Source organism: Acipenser ruthenus, chromosome 3 (genome assembly GCF_902713425.1).
Source record: "Acipenser ruthenus chromosome 3, fAciRut3.2 maternal haplotype, whole genome shotgun sequence".
In the NCBI taxonomy this organism is placed as follows: Eukaryota; Metazoa; Chordata; class Actinopteri; order Acipenseriformes; family Acipenseridae; genus Acipenser; species Acipenser ruthenus.
The window spans coordinates 101,764,731-101,774,159 of NC_081191.1; positions in this window are offsets into that span (position 1 = coordinate 101,764,731).

The window sequence follows — 9,429 nt, forward strand, 5'->3', positions numbered from 1 at the left end:
CCCCGGCCCAGTTTATTATTAATAAAGATCTCCCCCCCCACACACAGATGATGCGTGAATAGCAGCGTGGGTGACAACACTAAAACAAAGTATTAAAAAAGCAGACACTATCCATCAGCAAATCAGATCTTTGATAATCATTTACGTCACACACGATGACACGTAGATTCTCTCTCATGTAAACTGTATTTTGGGGACTTGCACGGTTAACAGCACGAGAATCTAAGTGGGCCGTCAGCATTGCTAATTTAAATCTTACCCCCCCCCCCCCTCCCCCTCCTTCATTTGCATAGCGTTCTGGGGAAAAGTAGGTGTTCCAAAGGGAAATGAGATGCTTAACATGTAAACACAAAAATGCACCATGTCCACATTTACTTCACGAGAAACAGATGTCTCGAGAAAAGTCAAACACTCATGTAACGTAGCCTTGTGATGCACCTTGCTTGTCTGTGGTTTAAACAGTTTTCACGAAGCTTTTACTATGATTCGTTGCACTGTACTTTGGTATACACCATAAATGTTTTGCAAACTTTTATAAGGAATGAAGTCTAATTAATATATTTAAGACATTTTTTATGAATTTCATTGTTCATAATTATATGAGAACAGACAGCAAATAATTCACTGAGGGCTGGCTGAACTTATTAAAAACCAAAATGATATTGGAAATCTGCCCACCTCTTGTTCTGTGGTGTGATCTCCTGCTGGTCCAATTGAGCCGGATCCTGCTGACCCCCGCTGCCTCAGCCAATCAAAATCATTATGCGGGTCCTGTTGCCAGCTGTACAGGTCCTCTTCAAAGTCACAGTCATTAGCAGTGGGGTCTGAAAAAGTCACACACAATTCCATGAAAAAGACACAAAAAGAAAGTTCAACAAAAAATGTTAATTGGTCAAGTGATTTATTGCCCTTGTCAGAACTCTTTTTTCACTTAACTTTCTCTGAAACATTTATCTCCACAGGGAACACATGACTTATTCTCAAATTAAATAGGCTACAACTGTAATAATTTTATTGCACACAAAACTTCAAACAATAATGAACACAATACCAGGTATTGCTTTTTCTTCAGTAAGTAAAACAGGCACTTTCTACAAAGGCAGTGACTGTCAAATGTAAAGTTAGGTAATATAAGGAATGACATACACCCTTCTGGACATAACAAGGTTGTAATCCCATGAGAGTGATTGATTTTTATTTTAAAAAAGATTAAATTACAGATTTTTATTAACTGTTTTGAAGTATTTTTTTGTTATAATAAAACATAATATTTAAATAACTGTCAGAATTATAATATATTTATAGTACATGTATGGATATTTTGTCTACACTGAACATACAAGAGGGCATGTGGTTAATTATGACCCATTTATGTGCTTTAAACTAATTAAATTCCCTATCATTTGGATCAAACTAAATCCTCTCTTAGTAAATTGATGTTGCTGGCTGTTTTTAGTTTATCCTTGCATTATTTTGCTTCAACATATTTCTCCCTGTCTTCTTCGGCTCAAACATGAACACTTGTTATGTGGTAGTGACTTTAACAGCAAAGTTGCTTTGCTGGTTACAGATACAGATTTTTAAATGCTGACACCAGACAAATTAATGTTTACAGCATTATTAAATACAAGGTGAACATAAAATATTATTACTGGTGACTAGTGAGGAACCTAGTGAACGATAACAAGACTTAATTATAGAACTGTTCAATTTCAGTTGTTTTGAATTATTTTTTGTGGGGTTTTAATACATTTTTGGTTGTTTTTTGCTGTACTTTGTGATTATTTGTATACCATAGGTAGATGGAACTGTGGGGACATCTGTGGTTGGTGGAGGCAGAGAGCAGGACTCAAAATGAAGTTCAATGTCATCAATGGCGATGTCACCACTCAGTCCAGTTCCTTTTAGGTACACAGATATAAAACTGTGAAGAGAAATACAAAGTTATGTTGTATTTATAAATACAAGGGAATACATTGTCATTAGAAAATAATACATGATCCTAAGTGCCCATAAGTTACTAAATATTCAATGTAAAGGGCTTTTAATATGTATGTATTTATTTATTTATTTATGTATTTATTTGTACTTCTGTTACATAGCCTTTAAGTCCAGAGAGGTACGGTAAAGCATAGGTATGCACTGTAAAGCACTTGGATGTACAGTATGGTAAATCATATTAAAAAACATGGTAATGGTAAATGCATTTGTAATGGGGGAGATCTGTGCTGACTATCAGTCTCGTAGATCTGCCTGTCAGTCATGGCGATGACACGGAGAGGTGGGGAAGAGGGTGTGTTGGCTTTCCCTCTCTCTGAGTGGCTGAGAGGCGGGACTTGGGGGATTGCTCGGCCCATAAGTACTTCGCTTGGTTATGCATTCGGGGGGGCCGAAACAGGCAAGCACGGCTGAGGAAGACAGCCAGCAATAAATAATCAAATTATTCAATTCTATTGTTACATACCCAAGAGGACGTGTGTAGTGATAGGGGAACCTTGGCCACCCCAGTGTATAGTGCAAAACAGCAAAGGATGGAGATCCCGAGCTGACCGGCTTAGCGGCAGTGGGGGCACTGGGTAAGCAGCACCTTTATTTTGTAGTTTTATTACTGTGTTTTATTTTCCCTTTTCATTTTGCCTTTTGTTTTCATTATTATTTTGAGCACCTGTGAGTGTGCCAGCTTTTAACTGTTTTACCAGTATTGGTATTCCTGTGGTCCTGTGTACTGTTGTCGGTACTCAGGCCATGGACAACAGCGCCCTCTGTGGGCAATAAGAAAAACGTCTGAAATAATAAAACTGGGCACCAGTGCGGTGTTATTCAAATAAAACTTCTGTCTTCAGTGTGTGTCAGTGAATTACCCACCACCCTTTCACAGCATTGTATAACCATGGAAAAAGCATGGGAAAACTGCAGCAATACCATGCAAATGTTACCGAGGTAAAAAGACTAGGCAACAATACATATCTATGTAAATCACATGTTTAGCATAGTTGGGGGGAAAAAATGTTTTAGGAAAATACAAATTGAAGCAATATATAATTAAACAATTTTTATTTTGATTCACCACTATTGATGTTTTAGTCACATCAAATCAAAATCATTAAATTTGCTCATTTATGACATGCGTTTATATTTTCCTAAAACGCCTCTTCCCACCTACGTAATTGGGCACTGAGTCTTATTGAATTAAAACATATTGCTTCTACTTTTTCTTAATCTTACTGTCTCTGCAAACTAGACATTACATACCCAGTATGGCTCAAGAAAGTCAACTGTTGCGATTCCTTGAAACCAGGCATTCCCCTGGCTACCAGATTTACTCCAAATCAGATCTCCATATGTGTTACTGCTTTCATGCCATGTCCTGTATAAGAAAGAAAGATAAACACAGTGAAGTTATCAATACAGAATGTGAAAAGAGAAAAGTAATGGGGGACGACCAGTTTGGTAAAGAGTAAATGGCTTCAAATGTCATTTTTTTTAAATATCAATTATTGTTTTCAATCATTCTAAGAGATTCTGGGCTCTGGTGCTTCTGTACTGAGTTATTATCATTTTCTATCTGACTTTGACCTTGCTTTGAACTTGTCTGGAGAATCCCCAATGCTGGCACTGAACAGCCGTCCTCATTCCATTCCAGTGACAATATGACCTTTTAGGGCAGGATTTTCAAAAAACAGTGTTACTGTATCGAACTTGTGGTATAGTAACGAGAGCTTTAGTAGCAAGTGATTTTCAAACGGAATGTGTTAATTAAATCAATCTGTTATTGCTTTGAAATTGAGTCGATGAGGTTGTTAATGAACGCATTTCTCATTAAAGAGAGACAGCAGTGTGGAGTAGTGGTTAGGGCTCTGGACTCTTGACCGAAGGGTTGTGGGTTCAATCCCCAATGGGGGACGCTGCTGTTGTACCCTTGAGCAAGATACTTTACCTAGATTGCTCCCGTAAAAACCCAACTGTATAAATGGGAATTGTATGTAAAAATAATGTGATATCTCGTAACAATTGTAAGTCGCCCTGGATAAGGGAGTCTGCTAAGAAATAAATAATAATAATAATAATAATAATAATAATAAAAAGCTTAATTGTCGCAGGTCACGTACATCACTTCCTGTCTCAACGACTAAACTCGTTAATCAAAATGTATGTTAACGATATCAAGAAAAATGAATGGAAGCATAGTTTGCTGCTAACTAGCATACAGCAAGATGGCTCTTTCACCTGCGAGTACAATTGTAGGCTATAAATAAATACGTTTGAATTGCCATTTGTGTTTGTAGTTGTTAGTTATTATACATGTATAACATGTATGTAACACTTCATTAAACATTTATTAAGCTTTTAATTACGATAGAACTCCCTAACCCAATACACAATTTGTTTATAATTAATTGTTCTGGGCAGAGAGACAAAGTTAGCAGGTGTCTAATCAAGATGTGTGGAGGAGTGGAGACACAGTGTGAAAACAGACCACACACAAAGGAGTGGTTTGAAACAGTTTCTAACAGATTAGGTTAAGATAGTCTGTAAAATGCTTAAATGTGACACACTGTAGAATGTGATAGATTTGGGTGCGTTTCCCCCCGTACCAGGAGGTGTATTGTAGGTGTGTGATAGCAGGGTGGATCCATACTGATTGGAAGGGAGTATAAGAAATGGGGTGGAAATGCTAATATATTCATAGTATTTAATGTAATGTTTTTGTTTGAATCGTCAGTCAATTCTTTGATTTGACTCCACGGACGTCTGTGTTATGATACAAACGTATACATTAGGGCATGCTGTCACCTGCGTGTCTTTGCTTGCTTGTAACTAATGTTTATACAATTGTATTAACATTATTTCCTTTTATACATATAAAGTATAATTTGTCAAATTTATTTCCCTACATATGTGTGTGTGTGTCTTTTTAATAGAGAGAGAGAATACATGCATGTCTCCAGTCATATGTGGTGTTCACGATCACATCGCGTTAAGTTCTAGCCAAAACTGTAGATATTTATTACTGCCTGTGGAAGGGTGGTGGGCAATTCACTGACACAGAGGAAACAAAACTTTATTTGTAACGCTGCTCAGGTGCACTGATTTATTTTTACCGGCAGAGGGCGCTGTTGTCCATGGCCTGAAAATTGGCAACAGTAAACAGGACCACAAGATTACCAATGCACTGGTTTCCAGTGCACATACAATTGCTCAAAAATAATAATGACAACAAAAGGCAAAAGAAAAAGGGAAAATAAAACACAGTAATACAACTACAAAATAAAGGTGCTGCACTTGGCAGCATTACCCTGACCGTCGCTATCTGTACGGCCCGGGTCTCCATCCTATGATTACCCGTTCCCTCAACCTGTTCTTACTATTCGGGGTTCTGCCCAAGTTTTTCCCCGCTCCTAAAAATTCCTTTTCTTTTTCTTTTTAATTAATTTGTTGTTGTGCTCGTTCTTCTCCGGCCGTGCTTGGTCCAGCAGCAGAGCTTCTGCCAGTTGGCTCGTTTCGTCTTAGAGGGGCAGGACGAGGGAACAACAGAGCGTTATCTTATAGGGTCAGCAATCCCCCAAGACCCACCTCTCAGCCACTCAGAGAGAGGGAAAGCCAACACACCGTCTTCCCCACCTCTCCGTGTCATCGCCATGACTGACAGGCGGATCTACGAGGCTGCTGGCCCCTTCCTGCAGAACCACGCATGTGCCAGACATTCAACACAGATCTCACCCCCATTGCACTACCATAGCCTTATCTTTACACATATTGATTCACACCATTACTACTGTACTTTATGCATCCTTTCCTGCAATGTCATTAGGCAATGTGTTCCGGGTTAAGGTTACAAATTGTTAAAACAAGTGAACAAATCTCATTCATAATCACAAGTATATAAAAGTCTAAAATATTTTCATAACTACAAATGGTGAATTATCTAGGTAGTCTCTGTATCATCGGTGTCACAGCCGCGGTCTGTTAAATTTCTGTTTCAAAATGAGTTATATAGTCGTTCCTTAATTAAAACCCTCCTTTTCTAAGTGCAAATAAACTGATAAATTATGACAATTAACACAGATCTGCTTTTAAATTTCTACGCAAACAAAATAAATAGTCACAAAGCAATGCTTGTTTAGATACTAACATTATTTCGTTGATCAACATAATTTCGGAAATCACGTTAGCATGATTATTTAATAACGAGATAGGCATAACGACCTCTTGGTTGATTAACACTGGAATTATCATTTACAAACTTTTGAAAATCCTGCCTTTAAACTCTACCTGACATATATAGAGTAGGTGGGGTGGCAGAGCCAACCTCGTGCTGTGGGTTAGATTAGTATGAATGTGGCAGGGTGGCGGCTCCCAAACATATTAACAGTTGAAGTCTGGAGTGAGCTACCCCCCCCTCCCCCCCATAGATATGGTGCTGTTGTTGCTCAGAAACAGATTTGCCACTGAATGGTTCTTTTAGAAGACCATGATTGCTACATTTCCAGCGTTGTGGAGTGGAAGTAAGCACCAGCAGCATGCTTTTAAGATAATTCACAATGAGAATGGAGACATTGGGACCCTCAGAATTTCACACAATGCTTGTTTCCTGAGGACACTAAAAATAGCCAACAAAGAAAAAGGAAGTAGAGCCTTTGAGCCAAATCACTTCTGCTATCTGAGTGACTGAGACATTTTCGGACAGATAGACTGTACTCCAGTGATCCACAAGTACATTGCAATTACTATTCATACTGGAAAATAGATCCTGGAGCGTGAATACATCCCAGATACAGTGACAGACACATAGAGAGAACAAACCATTTTCCAGAGAAGGGTTGGGGTTTATTTTCCTATTTCAACTCCCCCTATATAACCATAAAGAGTGTTTGTTTAGAGTTGTGTATTGGATAAATTTCTTGTTGTAAGAAGGATCGACTTAATTAATCAAGTTAACCTTTTAAAGCTTACTAATAAAAAGTACAGACTAGTTTAGACTGTTCTTTTTCAATGAAACACACCCATCTGTATCAGCTAGCGATGCAAGTCGTTTATGGTCGGTTCAGGTTTTTAAATCAAAAACAGTCAGCTTTGATTTATGTTACCATATCAAACTTATTGTCTGCATGAGGCAAATTGTGCGATGAGCCCCTGAACATACCGCTGGCTCAGTGCTGAGACTGACAACGTTTTCATTTTACAAAAAAAGTTATGTTTCGGAATTGCTTCTGTTTTATCTTCTGTCGGTATCGTTAGACTTGGTATTGTATGCACATGTTGGTTTCAGTTCGGTTCTGGTTTTGGGAAGTCATAGCTGTTGCATCCCTAATATCAGATATAAAATATTTGTGGCAAATGTACTATTTGTTCAATTAATTTGTAGAGTGAATAACCATCCATTCACGATATAAAAATAACCCTAAAGCAACATACAACCAAATGATAAAAAAATCAACTACGTAAATGACTATTACATCCTGCAATTGAGACAAGGTAACAGTGGTTAAGACACATATTGCCTGCATGTCTAATAATCAATAGCAAAGAGCATTTAGACAGCAGTAAAGTTGCATTATTTAACTGATTTATAAGTTAATTTTAGCTTACTATGTGTTTTTTCCTACTCCAATACATGTATACCGTACAGTCATTGGAATTTCACTGCTGTTGGTTTGTATGGACATGACTAAGTACAGCTACAGAATATAGAAACATAAAAAATAATATATGCAGTACCTGATATTGCTGTAAAGAGTGAGGGTCCCAATGTCTTGCCCATACACGTGATACCAGAAGGTCAGACAGCGGCCACCAACAGCAGAAGGGAATATTTCACTAACCAGCATGGATCTGTCACCAGGATATCCCTGGGAATGATCCACATAGATATCATAACCTAAGGACAACCACAAAATAAAATGTAACCAAGCAAGTTACATGGTTTAAGTGTATCTTCAATTAATTTACCATATGGACTTAATATTATGTGCCACAGTTCACAATCTATAATAAAGGGTTTTCGGGCTTTCGTATACAAAATAGTAATCTGAACATCTTTAACTGCATTAACGGTGCACATTTACTAAGCTTTTCAAGAAAACTTAAATTGAAGTGAATGCCTCCAAGTAGTCTTTCAGGTATTTGCAATATAATGGTAAGCAGCTAGTTTGTAAATAAAAAAGAACCACCTTTACATTCAGTGTTCTGATGCCTGCTCCATACAGGTGATACCAAAACTGCAAACACCTGTTGCTTCCTGTAAGAGAAAGAAACTTATATTCACTTGCACCAGTATTAATACATTATAAGAAAAGGGTTTTACAAATTGTTTGTATGTGTGTGTAGCCCTTAATAATTACAATTACTAATGGTGTGTGTTTAAATCAGATCAAATAAAGAATGGGACAGTATTTTCGGTGAATATTTTGATAACTTTTCTTGTAATTTTTCAAGCATTCAATGATGAATTCATTCCTTTTTGCTAAGGCCTAAAGCAACTGTTTCATCTCCAATATAATACATGCATTTCTCAGAAGGAAAATCTCATAACATGTACCAAACATCTGTAAACATAGAAGCTATTTAGATCTGCTACAACCATATTTTCTTTATTTTGAAGCATTGATTATACATATATGAATTAATATTCCTTAGATCTAGGTGGGCTGCTTGTGGATGGAAATCAACACAAGATTGATTTGCAGAGCATATATTTAAACAATAGATACAAGGTATTAGTAAGACATGTTTTAAGGTTGTTACCTGCAGAGTACTCTGGAGTTGGTCTGGCCTGTGTTGGTTGGAGTTTTTCAGGTAGAGGTAATAGCCAGTTGCTGTATTGGTTGTGTGGTCAAAACTGGGTCCAGTGTATGAATTAGGAGTCCCGTCAAAGCCTCTTGCCCAGTCACAGTCATCATCAGTTGCTTGGATCCAATTGTAGTCATTTTCAAAGTCACAGAGATCTTTTAGAGGAAAATATTATTATAAATCGCATTTTGGTCAGGGACCATTAGATATTGTTTTGCCCATTCTTCACTGGACGATGGGATCATTTTGTCACCCCCAAGGCTTGTAAAATCTGTTCTTCAGTCATTAAAATTGAAACACGCAAGTTTTGAACTTCGATGTGAGTCTACTAAAAGTTATCAGCGTCAACATTGTTTCTTCTTTTTCATCTATGGATCAATTCAGTTTACAAAGTTATACCTGTCAATATGATATCACAATTTGCTTCCTCATAATGTAAAAACAACATAAACTATATTGTAGACAAACACTTTTAGTTTTTTAAACACTAATGGTATTTAACATAAAGTGTGGTTGCACTATATTTATTTTTTTACTATTTTTGGTATGTCACTTCATAAAGTTGCTTCATAAATTCTGTATAGAGCTGAAATGAAATACCCGTGGGTGGGCAGGATCCTGAGGTAAATGAAATGTCAT